Below are 22,964 nucleotides of genomic sequence, written 5' to 3'. Positions count from 1 at the left end.
AGTACTTTAATGCGGTTGGAGAGGGACAGGGCTTCCGTAAAGAGGCACTTCTAGCCCATATTACTTTAATTTTGAAGGAGGGAAAAGATCCAGCTGCACTAGAGAGTTATCGTCCGCTATCTCTATTGAACTCTGATATTAAGATCTATGCAAAAATAATAGCTGAGAGACTGAGAGCACTCCTCCCTGTATGGGTCCACACCGATCAGGTGGGATTCATGCAGGGACGGGAGGGAAGGGACAACGCTGTGAAATCCATCATGCTGATCCAAGAAGCAATTAAAGGGAAGATTCCAACAGTCCTTATGTCAGTTGATGCCAAAAAGGCCTTTGATAGGGTCGACTGGGAGTTCATACAGGAGATCCTAATTTATAAGGGGGTAGGAGAAAGAATGATGAGATGGATCAGGGCATTGTATACCCAGCCGACTGCTAGAATAAGAGTTAATGGGTCCCTGTCTCGTCCCCTTGAATTGTTCAATGGGACGAGACAGGGATGCCCGTTCTCACCGATGTTGTTTGTCCTGAGCCTCGAACCCCTTTTGGGAGCAATTCGTAGGAACCAGGATATTCAAGGTATCCGGGTTGGAGGGACAGAGAACAAGTTATCTGCATTTGCAGATGATGTCCTACTATATATAGTTAACCCTAGAACATCGATCCCGTTGGTCCTGAAAGAACTAGAGTGTTACGGAAAATTATCAAATTTCAAGATAAATCTTACGAAGACAGAAATATTAAATGTTAACTTAACCGAGGTAGAACAAAGTACCCTTGCCACAAGTTTACCCTTCAAATGGTGTAAGGGAGAATTGAACTATCTGAGGATCAAATTAACGGCACTAAGGCATGGGCTTTATGAGGCAAACTATATTCCCCTATTAAATAAAGTGAAAGGGTTAATGAAAAATATGAGGCATAAAGCAGTATCCTGGATAGGTAGAATAAATGTAATAAAAAGGTTTATCTTGCCAATTGTAAACTACACAATCCAAATGATACCTGTCCTGGTCCCAATGAGTTTCTTCAGGAAATTAAAATCATTGACCATGGCTTTTATATGGCCCCTGAAACGCCCGCGTAAGCATATAAAGTATTAGTGATGGAAAAAGAGAGGGGAGGAGTAGCATTACCAGAATTTAAAAAATATTATGAGGCAATAATAATATCTAGAGTAGCAGATTGGATACACAATCAGAAAGAAAAGGGTTGGGTAGACCTGGAAAAAAGATTGAGTGGGGCGTGTTTAGATAAAATGTTATGGATACCATCTCATCAGCGGAACTTAGGAGCAGACACGAGCACTTTAACAAGACATACATTAAGATTATGGGATAACATTAATAGGATACACAAATGGACTCACAACTCACCACTAATGTCACTGCTGGACACTAATTATTTTTTGCCAGGTAAGGAGGAACGGTTATATTTCAGTAGATGGGCAAGTAAAGAGGAAATAAAATTAGGAGAAATTATGAAGGGAAATAGACTATACACATATAGGGAACTCACACAAGAGTGGGGACGCAAACCATTAGATAAATGGAGGCATGTTCAAATATTACATTTCACCCAAAGTTTGCCACAGCCTCTACGGGGATTAGAAGATTTGAGACCACTGGAGAATTTATTGAAGGAAAGAAAGTGCTTAATTAAAAAAGTATCAAAAATATATAAAATATTAAGACACTAAGCTGATTTAGAACTTCCAATATACTTAGGGAAATGGAAAGAGGATATAGGACCACTAAAGAATGAGGAGCATAGGATAAAAATACTTAAATCAACACACTTAGTTTTAAGAGAAGTCCGCATGATAGAAATGTCTTATAAATTAATATAAAGATGGTACATGACCCCTCAAAGAATACAAGAGTTTACAGGGGCAGAGCAGGCAATGTGCTGGAGGGAGTGCTCGGAAGAGGGCTCCCTAAAACATATTTGGTGGGACTGCCCGAAAATATCCCCTTTCTGGGACAAAATAGTAGAAATTATAAGTGTAGTGACATGTAAGAAGATCAGGAAACCCCTGGACATGCCTCTTTCATGACACTGAGTTAGGTGTAATTCAATACAGAAACACGATAGTCCCGCATCTATTGAATGCAACCAAAGGGCTGATACCTCGCTATTGGAAATCCATACAAATCCCAAAAATAACGGAATGGGTACAGAGGGTGGAGCAAATTAGGGTAATGGAAGAATTGTTAAATAAATTACAAGACATAGAGGAAGAAGGCCATGGGGATTGGCAGCAATGGCTGACATTCTTGGAGAGGCGGGACTGTCGTGATATAATGGAGAGATAAGGGGACAGAGAGGGGGGGCGACTGTGAGTGGGGAGAGAGGGGGGCGGACCTCCCCCATTCCTTTTTTTTTTCTGCCCTAGGGTGGGGGAGGGAGGAGGGGAATGGATTCTGATGGGAAGGGGAGAAAAGGGAGGGAAAAAAGAAAAGAAGAAAGAGATTTGTATAAGTGTCTTGATACATTGTTTGTATAAATAGGAAATTGTTAAATAAAGAAGAAAAAGGAAGGAAAAAGGAAAAACAAAGATTGCCACAATGATGTTAAGTGGATCAAGCGGAATTCTGAGCGCTAAGCTGATTAGAATCCGCTGGAATAAAGTAACTGACTAATTGACTGAGATGGCAAGTAAAAAAAAAAAAAAAAAAAAAAAACAATGGAAGCATTTGAGAGGCCAGAATGTTTTATATGTCCTACCTCAGTAGCCGTTTTGACAGGGATAGGGTTGGACAGACTATACCTTTGGATGTTGATTTTACGGATGAATTTATGGACATCTCTGAAGGTGTTGAAACTATGTATCTGTTTAGGTGGTACAAATTTTAAATCTGTCTCTAACACTAAGGTTTCATCTGGTGTAAGAATGATTCTACTAAAATTAAAGATACCTTTCCCTTTTATTTCCTTCTGCTTCTTCAGTATGCTTGGTTAGCCAGGAGTAAATGCCATCTCAAAAATGCAGTATGGCACTTACTTTGGGAATTTGCCATACTGAGGTGTTTTTTCTCCTTTTTATATTTTGTGGGATGACTATTTTGGGTGACTACAAAGGAAAGGAATTGAAGATGCTTATTTCAACTTTAAATTCCTTCAAAAAATATTAGACACATATTTGCAGCATACTATTTTCACTGTACATGTGGGAGCATTTCAAGATGTATGTGTTAGGATTGTAAGGAAGCAATCATGACATAACATGTTTTTTTGTTCCCCTGTATTGCTCCAGGTTCAATTTGAAATGTACCATCTATTGGACACAATAAAAACACGTTAGTGACAAAATATAAACATACTGTATGTATTTGTGGGTATGAATAATAAATACATGCTTCCATTTGACCATGGATGCTTTAAGCAGCAGGGGACTTGTGCACTATGTTGTGCACTATGTTTTCAGACTGTTGAAAAGGAAGAAAAAACAATGTGAAATGATAAGTTCACCTTTTTAAAACAAATAATAAATGCACATCTTTTTTCAAGTAAAAAAAAAATTGCATTTATATATTTTTTTGATTGGAGCCTGGAAAAAATTGCACATGTGATCAGCAGATTGTGGGCACCATGAAGGACTCCTGCAGACTTCTCAGTTTATCTGTCTGCTCGTACTTCATACAGACAAGCAAATGCACACCGACAGGAAGAATGAATGAACCACAAGAGTGCTTTAATGTATCACAAGCGTGCTTAACGGCACCATGGTAGTTCATTGAAACTACTTGTAGTTTCCCATTCACATAGGACTGTGAATGAGTGACATGGGTGGCCGGGCAGAGCCCAGCATGTTTTTTTTATGCCTTTCCACTGTCACTGGGGAGGGGGCAGGTAGAGGAGGAATGGCTAAATATGGGTGGGCAGGTAACATTTTCCAAAAGATGAACTAGTCCTTTAAGAACAAGAGAAAAACATTTTCCAGTTGTTAAATTGAAATGTATATTGACCGTAAACCAAACAAAAAACAAATGTAAGACATAAACGTGTATACAGTATTTGTAATCAGAGCCCTCCTCGACACCTGAGAGCAAACCTAACTAAGACCTGCATTGTGCCTTGGCCTGTAGGTCGGTATACCTGAAAAGAGAGCAAAAGACACATGAGTAGGTGAATAAATAGAATGTTTAATGGTGCTGCACAAACCGAGATTCATTTAACAAAGAGGTGAATGCCCTGCTGACTTCTTCCTGGGGATCGGGGATATACCTGCTATAACAGGAGGAATTCCAGCACCTCATGTGCTTGATGATATGAGGGGGCACCCCCTGTTTGGATGCGGCAGATGTTGCCCTGATTCTGAGCGAATGGCCCGTGTATGATTTGGGGTCCAACCCTAACTTGGCGATTAATAACCTAACATGTGCCATGAACTGCTTGGATGACAATGGATCGGATGGAAATGGTAACAAAGGGCTGTTTGGGGGAGATGCAGCAAAAAATGCGCCAAGAGCATCAAGTACCTGGAGTGGACACCACCTGCTGCTGGTACCATAAAACTTAACTACATAACCCTGACCCACCTGCCTGGTCTTGTTGTTGTTGAGCTGCAGGGCGAAGTGGTCCAAGAACCTGCTAAGACTACCCTTGAACAGGAAAGGTGCATGATTGCTGACCCATGACACCTCCCCGGGTCTGAGGAACCCAAAGAAACTTAAATATACCGCCGCTTTGATCACCAGACTGGGACCCACGCCAAAAGGGGATGCCGATAGTAAATCCGAAATATCCCGAACCATCAGACCGGAAATGGGCAGCCTGGAAGCCCGGGCTTGACCCTGAGATTTCTGCACACCCCTCAGCAAGGCTTTGAGAGGGTGAGTGGCAAAAATAGATGGACTAGCAGGGTCTTGGATGGACCTAAAATGCTGAATGTCTGCAAGATAAGACTTGATGGTACCGGCGGACAAAGCCAACTCACTGTGGCAATAGGCCGCAAATGCCATGACAGATCTGATATCCCACGGTCCACTGGTAGGATGCTGCCTCAAAAACCTAAGAAAACACCTCCACCCCGTGGAGTAGGCTTAGAATGTGTTGCTGGATAAGGATGTGTTGGCCAAACTGATCGTCTGTGTCCAGAATCTTGTCAGTCCATGGTGAGTAGGCAAAAAGGAGGGACTGGCTTGCCCACCCATTCTGCTTCCGGGTGCTGCAAGAAAAATTGATTAAATTTGAAAGGTGACAATGCATCGGCAGCCCCGTTGAAATCCCCACTGATGAATTCCCCCTAAAAATGGAACCTGTGAGTCAACCCCAACCATGTCAATGTGCGCATGAAGGCCATGATGGCCAGGGACCCTGACCTGCCTTTGTTGATGATGTTGGCAGTGGCCTGATTGTCCTCGAAAAAAAATTACTAACCTTCCCGTCCAGACCGGCCCCCAAGTGACCTCTGCAGCCACAATTGGGTAGATTTCAAATAAAGCCGAACTCTGCGCAAATTTATGTAACTGGAACACCTCCCGAGGCCAACGACCGGCCAGCCATTCAACCCCACACATGGCCGCACACCCCTCTGACGCAGCTGCATCAGAGAACACCCTGGGTGAAGAACTGGAAGGCTGAGGCACAAGCAACAAAATGCCATTCCAGTCCCGCAAAAAGTGATCCCACATGACCAAGTCGGCACGTGAGCGTCCACATCCTGAACGAGGGGCAAAAGGGCCAATAGTCTGGAAACAAATGCTCTGCCTTGTGGAATGATTCTCATTGCATGATTGAGCATGCCCAAGAGTGACTGTAACTCCCTTTTTGAACAGACGAGAGAACAGACGAGCGCATGGATGGTCAGACGAATTCTGTCCAGCTTCACCTTGGGCAAACTCGCAATCATGCGTCTGGAATCCAGCATGATGCCTAAACAATTTATGACATTGGTGGGACCTTCCACTTTGTGGACAGCCAATGGCATGTTTAATTCTGTGAACAAACTCATGAGACACTGCAGGTCCCTAGGAGCCCTGGAGGTATCCTCCACGAGCAAAAAATCATTGAGGTAGTGCACCACCCCCTGGCAGCCTTTGTGATGACCCATGATCCAATGGAGAGCCTGGGTGAAAATGTCGAACAAACAAGGACTGCTTTTGGCCCCAAAAGTTAATTTTGTGGAAAAATAGTAACAGTCACGCCACCTGATGCCATGCCATTGCCAGAGCGCCACACTAATCGGTAGTAGCTTGAACGCATCGGCAACGTCCGCCTTGGATAACCAAGCCCCTTGACCTGACTGAAGAATGAGCTGAATGGCTGAAACTTCAAAGAAAACTCTTCAGAAGGAAACAGTGAATTAATGCTTGGGATGAGTGAACAATGAGGAGCGGACAAATCATAGATGAGACGGTATTTATTGGAAAATTTGCCACACACCACTCCAATGGGGCTAACCCTCCAGATACCGAATGGTGAGGATGAAAAAGGCCCGATCACAAAACCTTTGGCTACTTCTACACCCAACAAATGGTCTACTAATGAGGCATGTTGGTCAGCAGACACAAGGTTCCTACATTCAAACGTTTCCGTAGGCAAAGTGATCAACCCTGTATGGAAACCAACCATGAAGCCATCCAACAGAAATTGCCTGTCCTCCGGGGATGGGTGATCCTCTAAATAGCCCCCTAAAGCAGCAACATTCACCTGGGTTAGTCATGCAATCCCGAATGATTTGACCAGACAGGAAGATTTAGGATGAGCACGGAAACAATTGGAACACACATGCAGGAGTCTACACTGGTTGTAATTGCAGCCAGCATGATTGAAATTGTTGCAAACCTGCGATTTCCCTAAAAAATGAATGGTCCTACCCAGTTTGTCCACCTGGCCTGAAGGTCCCGTGGAAGAGACACAAATCCCCTGTCTACTAACCACTAAAGGACCCGGTGCCTCAACCACAGGACACCAAGCAGAGGTATGCACCAAAGACTGACAGGAGCTGCATACCAGGGATTTCTGATTGGCAAAATTTCTGCAAAAAAGCTCCATATCTACGTTGCTCCAACACATGACCACCTGGAACTGAGCCCAAGTGGCCGCTACCTTGGTCGAAAAGGACCGGTGGTAATCATAGAAACTGCAACCCCCATACTTGTGAGCCAGATCCACCACCTTGTGAAGATATAGATCCAACTCCACCCTCCTGTCCGGACTGACTGCACAAATGATGTCACGGAAAATAGTGAAAGCCAGCACAAACTCAGACACATTGAGTTTGTGATTGAGTCTGGGGTCTTTGACTTTCAGCACAACTGACACCTCACCTTAAGCGTAAGATTTGTTCTCGGTAAAGTCTTGCGATGCAATCAGTAAGGAAGCTAAATTCACATCCTTCCCATCCAAGATGTCTTTCTTCAAATTAGCAGGAATGAAGTGAGCTGATGACACAAACTGGGAGCTGCCAAAGGAGACAGAGCTGTGATAGGCAGGGAAATGGCCACGTTACCTTGAGACCACTGGAAATGACTGGAGCTGGGGACACAGGAAGCGTCTGCACTCTAGCCGCATGCGCTTCCACCACCTCAATTCTGTCCTGCATCTGAGACATGGAAGTGGATAATGTGTTCAACAAAGCATGAATCTGTGTGAGTGAATTCTGCACTGAAACCTGCGACATGCTGTTAGCAGGGAGTGGCTGAACCGCGCTAGAGCACAACAGTCTAAAAAGTTCAGCCTTCTTGGCCGTAGCTGGAAAAGAAATTCCCCTGCGACGAAGCTCTGCCCTGCTTATCCAGGTCTTCAATGAAGGGGTGCTGCCGTGCACAGACCCCCCGGTGACTGATGGAGGAATGAACGCAAATTCGTCACTCTCTGATACATGTGACATGATGAATCTGCGGTAAAAACACAAGAACATGAGAAACTACATATCGACCCGACCCCCCCCCCCCCCCCCCCCGAAAGTACGGACCTAACCATAACCAAGGGTGTATTTATGTAACAACCAGCGTGTGAATGAAACCTAATGTGCCACCCACCTGAATGTGTGTTCTGAGTAAGCCCGAGCAACCTGCGGCGCTACGACAGGTAAATTCATAACGAACACTCAGGGCTATAAATACCCACAGAGCATGGTGGGTACCGAAATAAGCACATGAAGTGAAGTGCAACGTATGACGTTTGAAATGTTGGCCGCAAGCCTGTAAGCTATGAAAAATTACGTGAATCCTGGCCTGTAGGGATCTAAAGACGAGATGAACCCTGACCTGAACCATGTATAGAACTCATGAAACCTGAAAGAAACACACGCACCTGCTGGTTACGTGAAAAAGTTGCGACAAGACAATCGAATCACCTGCGAGGTGATGTACCTAACATGAGTTAACACAACAGACAGAAAAATCAAGCACATCACTTACCCTGCTGGAGAAATGAAACACCGAAAAAACCCCTGACAACCATGACATCCGACACCCCCCCCCCCCCATCCCTGAACACACCTGATGATAGAAAACCAAAGCACAGCTTCCTGAGAATCAAACACCTGAGCTGGGAACAGAACCTGCGAAACAAACACAAAACCGTAAATAAGGTATTATGACTGAACGACCATCAAATGCACCAAACACCCACCCCCCCCCCTCTGATACTACCAGGAACCTAACCCCCCCCTCAGACTGAGCCCACAAATGCACGTGCTGCTTGCCCCAAACACCCCTGCATGCTCCTGACAGCCTCGAGTCCCCCTGCAATACCCCAGTGGTCGACGAGCTCCCCCCCCAAATGACCCTCCCCTCTCAGCCGGCCGCCTGTGGTATAGCCGCCGGACAGCGACATAGCTGCCCCCACCCCATGCCCGTCTACCCCTGTCTGACATGGAATCTTATTACAAAGTGTAGCAGAGTGTCCCAGAGAGAGCCAGGAAAAGTCCTGTTCGGGGTTTATACCTCTCCCAGGCTCCTCTCATACACGTTCAGAAATCTGTGATCCATGATCCAGTTCGGATCTTGGTCCTCTTCCCCAGGCTAATTTAATCTCACCTGAGCAGACAGCCTTTGCTCTCTGCCTGGGACATACACACACAGTTGGTCTGTGAGGAGAGTAAGGCCGCGTACACACGCGGGGACTGTTCGCTCAACTTTGTCCGCTGAACAGTGTTTCGGCGGACAGTCCGCTCGTGTGTGGGCTTTCAGCGGACAGTTTCAGCGGACAGTCTGCTGAACAAAGTTTTTCGGAAATTCCGAAAAACTGTCCGCTGAAACTTTGTTTCAGCGAACAGTCCCCTCGTGTGTAGGCTTGTTCGTCAAACTAAGTTCCGCGCATGCTCAGAAAGGATTTACACGCCGAAGTTTGCATTGCAGTGTATAGGACGTTGTTTTCTAGTCCCGTCGTACGTGCCGTTCACGTCATCGCGCACGGTTTCAGCGGACTGTTCGTTCGTCGTGTGTGGGCAAGTCCGTCCATGCTAATTTTGAGCGGACTGTCCGCTGAAACTGTTTGACGGACAAAGTTGAGCGAACAGTCCCCACGTGTGTACGCGGCCTAAGGTTGGTAAAACCTGTTAAGCAGTTCTTTGTAGAGACTGACAAGCAGTAGGCTTGTTCAGCCTGGTAGTGAGGGCCTGCAGACTGTATAGCTAGAGCCGTGACACGGCTAGGTTTTGTGTTTTGCTATTTTGCCCTTTATTTTATTTTCTGGAGCACTGTACAGCACCTGTATATGGATTTGTATATACCACAAATAAACACAGCACTGTTGGTCACTTCATTTCTGGACTTGCTATCTGTGCCTGAGAAACAGCTCATCCCAGGGAGCTTTATACCTGCTACCTGTCCCCCAGGTTACATATGGTGGAGGCTGCGACCAGCTGTAGTAAGTTACTACTTAAAAGGCCAGTACCTAGAGTGACTAAAACATGGAAGAAATCCTAAAACAATTGATGATATCCAACGCTACACAACAGCAAACAAATGCTGAACTATGGCAAGCCAGCGCTGCACAGCAAAAAACAAACGCTGTACTCAACGCTGCACAACAACAAGCAATCGCTGCACAGCAGGAAACAAATGCTGCACTACAGCAAGCTAATGCTATCGCACAGGAGCAAACCAAGGCACTGTTCCAACAGATTAGTGCTGTACAGGAGCAAACAAATGCTGCAATTAATGCTGCATTACAGCAAGCTAATGCTATCGCACAGGAGCAATCGTTTGAACAGCTAGCCACTGATGTCAAAGCGGATAGGAAAACCTTGACGGAGGTTGTGGAGACGCTAGCACAGCGGTCACCTGCTAAAGTTGATGTTGGAGACAAGCCCTCAGCCATTCATGTGGGTCGCTTTCTTTCTAAGATGACTACAGATGATGATCCAGAGGCCTTTCTGCTAACAATTGAACGAACCGCTGAGAGAGAAGGTTGGCCAAAAACCCAGTGGGCAGGACTGGTTGCTCCCTTGCTTTCTGGAGAGTCGCAGAAGGCCTACTATGATTTGGAATCAGCAGAAGTGGGAGACTATGAAAAGTTCAAACGGGAAATCCTGGCACGACTTGGTGTCACTTTGGCAGTTCAAGCACAGCGGGTCCACAGCTGGTTCTTTCAAGGGGAGAAGCCCCCAAGATCGCAGATGTTTGACCTAATTCACCTGGTGAGGAAATGGCTACAGTCGGAGTCCCTGTCTGGGCCACAAATAGAGGAACGTGTGGTCATGCCCCGGTTCCTGAGGTCACTACCAGTTCCCCTGCAGAAGTGGGTGAGTCAAGGAGACTAACCCAAATCGGCGGACAACCTGGTAGAACTCGTTGAAAGGTACTTTGCTGCAGAAAACCTGGTCACCACCCCTACAATTGCGCGGACTTTCCACCCAAAGCCACTGTTTCCCCAGACAACCGGTAAGACTGTTCCAGGGGAAGTGGGTGGTAAAGATGGCAAGGAAATAGGGGGGAGGAATTTTGTTGCCAGGACTGAAGTTTGGCGTCCCAAACAAGGGAAGCCATTGCCTGTCAGCAAACCAAACTGGCGAAACGTCAGGTGTTTTCATGGCCAAGAACTGGGACATGTGGCAGCAAATTGTCCATTGACAGATGAACCAATGCAGTGCGATTTTTCCATTAGGAGACAGTCTATGTTTGCAGCTGTTTCATGCGCTGCAGCGCCAAATATGGGAAAACCAATGTGCCAAATGACTGTTAATGATAAGCCTATTACAGCCTTGCTGGACTCTGGAAGTCTAGTGACTTTGGTTACAGCTGAAATGATTGAACCTGTGAATTGTCATGCTAAAAAAATTGCTGTGACCTGTATTCATGGGGATACCAGGGAGTACCCTATAACCACTGTTCGGTTTAAAACTGGCTTAGGTACGGTGACCCATCAGGTTGGACTTGTCCCCAACTTCGTGCACAGGGCCATCATTGGTAGGGACTTCCCTAAGTTTTGGGAACTGTGGGATCGTCCTGACCCGGTCGCAGTGCCTGACTCAGTGGCAGAGCCAGAACTCCTGGCCACTACTGACAAGGTGGGTACAGGGGATTCCTCTCAGGACGCCTTGTGTTTTCCTCTATCGGTTATGGCAGGAGAACAGGAGGAGTCTGAGGAAGTCCCCACCACCAGTAGAGCTGGACAGCCGTCTGCTGAATCCGAGCCTACGTTGGAGTTTTCTGGCCTTAATATGCACAAAGAAAATTTTGGTACTGAGCAAAGAAAAGACCAGACCCTTGCCAGGGCCTGGGAAAATGTAATAATGATTAATGAGGTACCTGTCAAACCAGGGGACAGGCCCTGTTTTCCTTATTTCAGCAGCAGTGAGGATTTACTGTATCGTGTATGTAAAATGAATGATGAAGTGGTTGAACAATTGGTGGTCCCTAAGCCATGCAGACGGGTGGTGTTGGAACTTGCCCATGGGCACTTGCTAGGAGGCCATTTAGGGATTGAAAAAACTACTGAAAGGGTGTTGTGCAGGTTTTACTGGCCCGGGGTACAGAAAGATATTGAGAATTATTGGCAATCCTGTCCTGTGTGTCAGATGTCAGCCCAACTACCCCACTTCCGAAGTCCTTTAGTGCCATTACCTATTATTGAAGTGCCCTTTGAGAGGATTGCCATGGACCTTGTGGGTCCACTCCCCAAGTCTGCCCGGGGTCATCAGCATATCCTAGTAATCATGGATTATGCTACCCGTTACCCTGAAGCGGTTCCTTTACGCACCGCTTCTGCTAAAAACATCGCCAAGGAGCTGTTTATGGTATTCAGTCGGGTGGGCATCCCTAAAGAAGTCCTTACAGACCAGGGCACCCCATTTATGTCACGAATAACTAGGGAGCTGTGCAAGTTGTTTAAGGTGACACAGTTGCGAACCTCAGTGTACCATCCTCAAACGGCTTGGTGGAACGCTTCAATAAGACGTTAAAGAGCTAGTTAAAAAAGGTTGTTGACAAGGATGGGAAAAACTGGGACTTCCTGATACCATACTTGATGTTTGCCATCAGGGAGGTTTCCCAGTCCTCTTCAGGGTACTCTCCATTTGAGTTGCTTTATGGGAGACACCCTCGGGGACTTTTAGACATAGCCAAAGAAACTTGGGAGGGGGAGCAGACACCCCATAAAAGTGTCATTGAGCACATCGCTCAAATGCAGGAGAGGATTACAGCAATCATGCCGATGGTAAAAGAACACTTACTGCAAGCCCAGGCAGCCCAACGGAGAGTATACAACAGGGGGCCCAACTCCGGGTTTTCTCACCTGGTGACAGGGTCCTGGTGTTGGTTCCTACTGTTGAGAGCAAGTTCCTGGCTAAGTGGCAGGGTCCCTTTGAAGTAATTGAAAGAGTTGGGGAAGTCAACTACAAGGTGTATCAACCAGAAAAAAGGAAGCCCGAGCAGGTTTACCATGTAAACCTGTTAAAGCCCTGGAAAGATAGACGGGCGTTAACTGCGAGATCCCTGGGAGCTTTATACCTGCTACCTGTCCCCCAGGTTACAAAAGGAAAATACCAACCACATGTGCAGTTCCCAGGACCTGAATGAGTGATTAGAAACAACTAAATGAATGAAACAAGCACTGAGGTATGCTTGCCAGCGAACGCTGTGATGATCTACTCCCACTGTACCACCCAAAGCAGAAAACAACCAACATGTTGCATGTGTGACTGTGCCAGCGCCTAGCATCAGCTGCGACATATAGCGACTGGGGCACTGCCATATTCCCTGATGCTGAAAATTGCTTTGCAGACTGCACAACAAGAGAAAGGGGAAAAAAAAACTGAAGACTGACTGAGCCAGCGTGTGTCAGGGGGATTGGCTGCTAGCCGCAGCTCCCATACATGGATGTGGATGTGCCCCCACTCGTGAATGTAGACGTGCCCTCACAGGTGGACCAGTAAACATGCACCCATACATGATTCCCAGCAGATGTGCTGTGCCCCCATACATGAACGAGCAGATGTGCCTCCACACATATACATGTCCCGCCATCAGTGCCATCAGAGCCATCAGCGCCGCCCTCCCCACCCCCCATCACCACCACCACCTACCTCCCACCTGTCCTCCGTCCGTCCGACCTCTGCTGTTGAAGTCTGCCCTAAAATTGGATGTTTGGAGCTGTAAACAAAGAAAAAAGTGCATAACTGCTAAGACAAATGAGGCTGTTAAGGTGCTTTACCATGTGCTCTACCAAATCCAGCATGTTTGGCTTCTCTTCTGCTGAACTCTCCTTCTCCATCGCTCACTTCTGCCAAGGCCCCACACCAGAAAAGAAGAGCCATGCGCTGAATATGACAACACCTGCTGTAACTTCCACATACCTACGGTAACCTACCACACAGATTCAAGTATTAAATACCCCAAAACATGACAAAACACCACATGCAGTATGTTAATAGATTTTTTTGTGAATGATACATTTTCTTTTTTTTTCTTTTTTTAAACGGTGAGTGGTATTTTACTGATTTTTTTTTAAGCGGTAGATACCATTTTGTGAATGGAGCCCAGTGAGACCATTACATAGCTAACAATGACCAGAACAAATTAAATCAGCCCTGAAAACAATTATGTTGAACGCTGATTTAAAGTGGTTGTAAACCCTTACAAACCACTTTGACCTACAGGTAAGCATAGTAGTCCATTATGCTTTACCTTTGCAGGGAAAAAAAGAGGAAGTAAACTCATCAGGGTTTACTTCCTCTTTAAGGAAGTTACTGTAAACCTAAAAAAGGGGCAAGACAAAAGTCCTTCCTTATATGAACAGGTGAAAGGACCTGCAAGATGGCACTAGGTAAAATCACCAGGAAAAACTTTGCTGAAAACTGAAACCCAAGTGTATATAGAAGGCATAGAATTCAAACATCTAGTGCAGGGATAGCTGAAGAACAAGACAGTGCACTGATGGACACCAGTCATCCAGATCTCTTTGAGGTGTAAGTCTGGTCCCTTTCTTCTTGCTCTGTCATTGCAATTGAGGGGTAAAAGGGAGACCAGGAGTGGTAGGAGTGAAAGGCCAATCGGGGAGATAAACCTGAGGCAATTCAAAAGTACTTGGAAAATTTGATAATGAGGTTAGAAAGTACCTTGATTATGTGTGGGGACTTTAACATCACATCAGACTATACTATGGATACCACTGCCAAGTCCCAATGGTCTTTACCCTCATTACAATACATACTGCAAGAAGAAGAGCTGTATGATGTTTGGAGGTGTCAGCACTCTAATGAACATGACTACTCCTTCCACTCCTGCAGACACAACTCATATTCACAGATTGATATTATAATTGTAGACCGTTCTTTGTTGCAGGCTGTGTCTTCCTCCACCAATCATGACATTTTGGGTTCTAACCACGCTCCAATTGTGGTCACAGTGGTGGAGGAGAACGCTCATAATGTGTCTAGTGTTTGGAGAGCTAACTTCAGTTTGTTCCAGGCGCCTACTCACGTGACCGCCTTAACTAAACATCTAAAAGGATATTTTGCAATCAACAACAATTCTGTATCAGACCCAATGATATTGTGGTGCACCCACAAAGCATTTATAAGAGGAATCCTATTACAAACTAGTGCAAGAATTAAAAAAAAATTAGATCCCTTAAGCTAGATCACCTATTGAAAGATATAAATTCATTAGAAACTCAGAATAAGGTCACCCCGAGTACCGTGCTGGCAAACAGACTGAATGGCCTCCGCTCTGAACTTAGACTTATGCTTTTAGAACAACATTATTATTATTATTATTATTCAGGATTTATATAGCGCCAACAGTTTGCGCAGCGCTTTACAATATGAGGGCAGACAGTACACTTACAATACAAATCAATACAAGAGGGATAAGAGGGCCTTGCTCGTTAGAGCTTACAATCTAGAAGGGAGGGTCAAGTTGAAACAAAAGGTAATAACTGTGGGGGATGAGCTGATGGAGAAAATGAAAATACAGTTAGGTGTGGGTGGGGTAGGCTTCTCTGAAGAGAAGTGTTTTCAGGGATCGTCTAAAAAATAATAAAGTAGGAGATAGGCGGACAGATTGGGGTAGGGCATTCCATAGGATTGGAGAGGCTTTGGAAAAGTCCTGGAGGCGAGTATGGGAGGAAGTGATGTGGGAGCTAGAGAGCAGGAGGTATTGAGAGGAACGAAGAGAACGAGTAGGTTGGTATTTAGAGACTAAACTAGTGATGTAGCTGGGGCAGAGTTGTGGATGGCTTTGTACGTAGTTGTTACTATTTTGAATTGAATTCTTTGGCTGAGCGGAAGCCAGTGGAGGGATTGACAGAGAGGAGTGGCAGACACAGAGCGATTGGTAAGGTGGATGAGTCTGGCAGCGGCATTCATGATGGATTGAAGAGGTGATAGACTATGTAGAGGTAAGCCAATAAGAAGGGAGTTGCAGTAGTTGAGGCGGGAGATAACCAGCGAGTGAATTAAGAGCTTTATTGTGTCATTGGTTAGAAAGGGGCGTATTTTTGAGATGTTGCAGAGGTTGAGGCGGCAGGATTTGGACAGTGATTGGATGTGTTGCTTGAAGGAGAGTTCAGAGTCCAGGACTACACCTAGAACCTTGGCGTGAGGGGATGGGCTTATGGTTGTGCCATCGATTTTGACAGTGAGATCAGCAGAAGGGGCATATGGGGGAGGAAAAATTATAAGTTCAGATTTGGATAGATTGAGTTTGAGGAAGTGGTGTGACATCCAGACTGATATATCCGATAGTAAATTAGTGATACGTGAGGAGACAGAGGGAGTGAGCTGAGGGGTAGAGAAATAGATTTGGGTGTCGTCAGAATAGAGGTGGTATTGGAAGCCATGGGAGGCTATCAGTTGACCCAGGGAGGAGGTATAGATTGAAAATAGGAGTGGTCCAAGAACAGAACCTTGGGGGACCCCAACAGAGAAAGGAAGAGGAGAGGAGGAAGTAGAGTTGTAAGAAACGCTAAAGGTGCGGTTGGATAAGTAGGAAGAGAACCATCGTAGAGTACAGTCACGGAGACCAAAGGTTTGGAGTTTTTTGAGGAGGAGGGGGTGATCAACCGTATCAAAGGCAGCAGAGAGGTCCAGGAGGAGGAGTACAGAATAATGTCGATTGGTTTTGGCCGTTAGTAGATCGTTATAATAATAAATGTATTGATTTCTTAAAATGAACGCATTATTCTTCAGGAAACAAAGCTGGTAAACACCTAGCCTGACACCTAAAGGAGCACAGAGCTCACAAAAAAATCCCCTATTTAATTAGAGCATCAGATAAGAGTAAATTATATAAGCCTACATAGCAGATACCTTTGATTCGTATTATTCCTCTTTATACAATTTCAAACAAGATGACAATACCCCGCAACCTACAGATGAAGCGATCCAATCATTCTTGGCAGATATTAATCTCCCATCATTAACACAAGCGCAGCTGTTGACCCTAAATTCACCTATCTCTCAAGTTGAGATCCAAAAGGTAATTCAATCTCTTCCACTCCCTGGGGCCGGATAGCCTCCCTAATGTTTATTATAAAGCCTTTAAGAAATCTTGTCCCCCCACATTACAAACTATTTTCTCGCAGGCCATAACATCTTCCTCATTTCCATCGGAAACGCTTAGGGTGTATGTTATCACCATCCCCAAACCAGGGAAAAGCCAGGATACACCTTTCAACTTTCGCCCCATCTCACTTCTGAATACAGACATGAAGATTTATGCTAAGACTCTGGCCCAGAGACTCCTCCACATTTTACCCACACTGATTAATCCTGATCAATCGGGTTTTACAACAGGAAGACAAGCATCTGATGCGACTCCTAGAGTTATTAATATTGTTCAACACGCAGGGACCTGTCGGACGCCTTCTCTGCTACTTTCTTTGGACACAGAGAAGGCGTTTGACAGGATACATTGGGGATACATGAAGCTTGCCCTCAGTAAATTTGGTTTTGAAGGACCCATTTTATCTGCAATTCTAGCCCTTTACTAGTCAACTTCTGGCAGATGGTTTATAAATCTTGCATACTGTCACATCCATTTTTTATTTCCAATGGGACGAGACAGGGTGCCCCCTGTCTCCCTCTATTTTTAATCTATTAATAGAACCCTTGGCCGAAAAGATTAGGGCCTACCCCAGTATCAAGGGTTTCTCCTTCCTAGACAAAACCCACAAAATCAATCTCTTCGCGGATGACATTATTTTATTCATAACCTCACCAATCCTGATTTCATGCCCACCACATTTTACACTTTTTAGATCGTTTTAGCCAAATCTCGCACTACAAAGTCAACCACACTAAATCACTCATTCTCCCCCTAGGCTTGCCATCAGATCTCCAAAGAAGATTGTACACATCCTTTCCTTACTCATGGAGTAATGATAAAATAACCTATCTAGGCCTTCAAATAACAGTGGACCCGTTCAAATTAGCTGATGCAAACTACCTTCCACTGCTCAATAAATTAAATATAGAAACGAAACACCTCTCCAAAACTGAATTGACTTGGTCAATTAGTTTGGCCTAATTTAAAATGCTTTTACTCCCTCAAATCCTGTATATATTCCACACACTCCCCATCCCCCTGAAATCTACTCATCTCAAGACATTGAACTCCCTTCTCAATAAGTATGTCTGGAATTCAAGGAAACCAAGATGCTCTAAAAGTCTCCTAATTAAGCATAGGACAGCAGGAGGTATGGGTTTTGTTGATGTACAAGATTTCAGGGCAGCTATGCTTACCCAAATAAAAACCCGGTTTGTCCATACGTCATCTGCCCCTTTGCGCAACATTGAACAAATCATGAGCCCCAGGGGAGATCTTTCACCTCTGCTACTCCTCGATTTGTGGAAACCATTCCCTTTAAGACATCTACCTTTAACTATGCAAGCCTCCCTCTGGGCTTGGAGGGACCTCCACAGAATTAGACTATTAGACACTAAAATGACGGAAATACCTACAAGTATCAAATTATTATCTAAAGCTATCCCCAATATCACCCTAAAAGATTGGCAACTTAAGGGTATTAACTACGTTGCGGACCTATTCCAAGACAACCCCCTTAAAACTTTTAATACTCTCAAAGTAGAATACAACCTCCTACCCAGAGATGAATATTAATTCACCCAAGTCTCTCACTTTTTAAACTCCCTGAAATCCCAATGACTATACCTACAGGGCATAACATGGAAATTTTACACAACTCCATCAATGTCCACAAAGGGCATCTTTCTCTTCTACAACTTCTTTCAGCATAAACGGGTTTTCATAAAGTCCACCCCCTATCAAAAATGGGAGGAGGACTTGAGGAAGACATATACACAACAACAATGGCAATTAGACATCAACTCAATTTATAAAGCGTCAAAATGTGCAAATCATTGGGAACTTTCACAAAAAATATCTCTTAGATGGTATTTTACGCCATATAGGATGTCTAAAATCTCTCATGCAAATTATAACTTGTGCTGGAGGGGACGTGGAGATGGGTAACATTAAGCATATCTTTTGGTCCTGTAAGCATCTGACCAGTTTTTGGCATGGTATCTTCCGCCTAATTTCCTCCAGCACTGGAATGTTTACCTCCCCAGATCCAGGACTAGCATTACTTAATCTGGGATTTGAGGATTTCCCTCCACAGTTCCGCACGGTTGTCACGCACATACTCCTAGCAGCCAGATCACTTATAATGAAAAAGTTGAAATCAGATGTGGCACTGAACATATCTGAAGCCATTGCCTTTACTAGAACTAACCATATCTACGAATCTCTACTGGCTAAAAGGCTTGGGTCAGGTAGGAAGCGCGATGACCAGTGGAAAATTTGGAAGGCAAGATACCATTAATCTGAAGATAATTTGTAATACTAGAGAATATTCTTTAAATTCTGCATAAAGCTAAGGTCCATCTCAAGCTCCAGCCCTGTCCCTACCCCTATCCCAACTGCATTGTTATTTGTAATTTTATTGTTCTCTTTTTCTTTACTCAGGCTACTGTCAATTCATGTGAGTCGACAGTATGTTAAACATCTATTATGTTTTAGCGCGTTACCTGGCATATATTTCTAAATTTACAGATGTGCTTCGCTACACATGTCAGTCACTAAAATGTTGATATGTCTAATATTACTATGGCCGGTAAATTCTCTGTTTTGTAGATCTTTCTCTGTATATTTTATATACTTTTGAAAATTTTCAATAAAAACCATTGGAAAAAAAAAATAAGTACTTGGAAAATTTGGTAGATCACCACCAAGTGTGTAGATATCAGCAGATTTTTCTTCATTATATACTCATAGTTTAAAGGAGAAACCACAGGAATACTTGATGTGGTGATCCTGTTGTAGTTGAGTGAGAGGTTTCAATGCTTGTCACTTCGTGAGCGTTTTGTCAGAGAGAAGCATAACCGGAGTATCATTAAACAGGATGGTATCCTATGTATTGGTCACCTGCATACATTTTTCCTTAACCTTGCAGAAATTATCTCTACATAAGATATCTCTCAAAAAGGAAGGATCGGGGTTCCGAGAACTGGAGGTGCAGGGAACCCAATCTAATTCAATGTGTGCGTCTTTAGGTTTATGAAGAAGTTGATTAAAGATAGATGTAACCACAGAAGCCAGGTTTTTACACTCCACTGGCTTATTCTAAATTCTGAATTCTAATATTGTTATGGCAGTTTCTATTTTCTTTCTTGAGCTCAGAAATCTCCTTCTTATATGTATGCTCTATGTGCTAGACATATTTCTCAAAGTCAATTTTGATAGGCAGAGCTTTTATACAGGATTCCATGTCCCAACTTTCTCTGGAGAAGACTCATGCCTGGAAAAGGCTTCTAGAGAAGGCGAACATTCTTTATGACCCCCCCCCCGGGAGAATGGTGTGTGGCAGCAGGAGCTCTCCTGTAGAGGTGACTGAGGCTCAAACTGGGAGGGAGAAGAAGGTGCCTGTGCCAACTTGGAGCTGTGCTGGTGGGAGACAGCAGCTGAAGATTAGGTGAAAACGAACTCTATGTCAGCAGTAGATGGGCCGGAACCAAGCTGTCTCATCTCTCTTGATAACAGCAAACAAATACTCCTGGGCAATGGTGCAACGTGGGGTAGTCAGTCTCTCGGGGGAAAGTTGCTATGGCCTTGCTGCCCTTCAAGATAGGGGATATCCTAGTAGTCATAAAACAAGCAAGAAAAGGAGGGAACAGCAGCCTTGTGCATTACCCTAAGCAAATACTGTATATTAATACAACCAGAATAAAATACTGCTCTCAAGCATGCGGAGATAAAGCACTTAGCGTAGCCACCTGATTTTGGTGATAAGTCCAGAACCAATAGTCTCCAGATAGCTATGGGGTCTCTCTGAAGAAGAAGCTATGACTTTGAAACATAAACAGAAAGCAGCAGCCCTAATGTCTTTTCCATAGCTATCTGGAGACTATTAGTTCCGGACTGATTGCCACAATCAGGTGGCTATGCTAAGTGCTTTATCTTCACATGTCTGTGAGTAGTATTTTGTCTGGTTTTATTAATAAACTTGCATGGGATAATGCACAAGGCTGGTGCACCCTCCTTTTCTTTCTTGTTCTGTCTAGTCTCCCTGTTCTGATGTTTGCCCATAAGAGCAGTAGCATGAGGTCTCTATCTAGTAACTGATGCTGGGTAAGCCATGTGGACCAGGAACAGCTGGTAGACACATCTGCTGCTACTGCTCCATGCACAAAGCCACACTGTCCAGATCAGTAATTTAGTGAAGAAATAATAAGAATGAGAGCCTCATTTGTGGAACCTTTCAAAATGAGTCAATAAGAACGCTCATATTTCTATACTTACTATCACTTGAAATATTTACTGACTAGTGACTACCAAGTCCATAATTGCAGTTTGTAGTCTCTGCTATTTAAACTATTTAATCAATACAACTGAAAAACAAAGGAATTGTAGACTACAAACCACCATGCAGAAAAAACATCTAGTGTCATAATAATTCAGGAAATTGCTGCTCGTTCATCATTACAAAATGTATTATATATTGTACAAAAACTCACAAATAAAAGTCATGGTATAACCTCAATAAAGCACCAATTCCTGCATATTCTCCGAAAGTCCATTTGTCAAATACTGACAAAATCATCAGTAATCAAGTGCTAATGAGTTTTGGCTAGTAAGGCATGCACTAGTTGTTTGCCTATCTTGCCACAACTCTCTGGCTTGTTGCATGATTTTGACATTATTATATTAAATTCACATTTGTTGGAATTACATAATACTGTTGGAAGATTGTGTAAAGTAATTATTTCTCCTGATTCAGTCATTATTAGTCCTTGCTAAAAAAATTCTCATGTTTTGTTGATTGCATTTTTGTTTAAATTAAATGTAATTTTAAACAGCCCAAGTCACCTTCACAATCACATCAACATTTTTAAAAAGATTTAACATCTTCAGACTGGGTATCAGAGCAAAGGTTATTTTTTATACCTTGGCTGATCAGCTGCATAATTTACACTACAGATTTACAGCTTTGGTGATTTTTTTTATGACTACAATTGCATCAGCTAAATGTTCCCTCAAAACTAGCTTATAAAAGGAGAACTCTGCTTTCATAAAAAAAGTGTATGTGTGTGTGTGTGTGTGTGTGTGTATGTGTGTATGTATATATCACTTGCAACAAATATTTTTAAGAATTAACCAAACAAAACTGACACCACTAAGGACTGAACATGCACTTGACCTGAATGGCATCAGATGCGAGGTACGGGAGCTCTGGATCCTGATCTCCCTGATTCTCCCCGACTGTCTCCTCTGGCCCTTCTAATGCCGCGTACACACGATCGGATTATCCGGTGGACTTGGTCCGGTGGACCAGAGTCCACCGGACAATCTTTTTGTTCCCAAAAGTCAGACGGACTTAGAAAGAAGTCCTGACTCAAAATTGCCCGCCAGAATCAACAGTCCAGCGGACAATCCGCCCATCTGTGTGCTAGTCCGCCGGACTTTTGAAATGAATGGACTTGCCTACACATGGAGTAAAGTCCATTAATTTTGAACGTGGCTCCAGGAAGACGGGACTAGAGAAGGAAGCCAATGTCGCCACCTCCATCGGCGAGATTGACACCTCGTGAGCCCCGTCGCCTAGTATGGATCTAAAGGGGAACCCCTATGCCGAAAAAATGGTGTGGGGTCCCCCCAAAGTCCATACCAGACCCTTATCTGAGCACGCAGCCCGGCCGGTCAGGAAAGGGAATGGGGACGAGCGTGCGCCCCCCTCCTGAGCCGTACCAGGCTGTGTGCCCTCAACATGGGGGGTGCTTTGGGGAAGGGCCCCCCACCCCAAAGCCCCTTGTTCCCATGTTGATGAGGACAGGGGCCTCTTCCTGACAACCCTGGCCATTGGTTGTTGGGGTCTTCAGGCGGGGGGCTTATCAGAATTCGGGAGCCCCCTTTAATAAGGGGGCCACCAGATCCTGGCCCCCCACCCTATGTGAATAAGTATGGGGTATGATGTACCCCAACCCATTCACCTGGGGGAAAAAAGTGTTAATAAAAAGACACAACACAGGTTTTAAAGATACTTTATTAGAC

This window comes from Lithobates pipiens, unplaced genomic scaffold (assembly GCF_037356315.1).
Source record: "Lithobates pipiens isolate NorthernLeopardFrog02 unplaced genomic scaffold, aLitPip1_a1.2 Scaffold_16, whole genome shotgun sequence".
In the NCBI taxonomy this organism is placed as follows: domain Eukaryota; kingdom Metazoa; phylum Chordata; class Amphibia; order Anura; family Ranidae; genus Lithobates; species Lithobates pipiens.
This window is presented reverse-complemented; position numbering follows the sequence as displayed.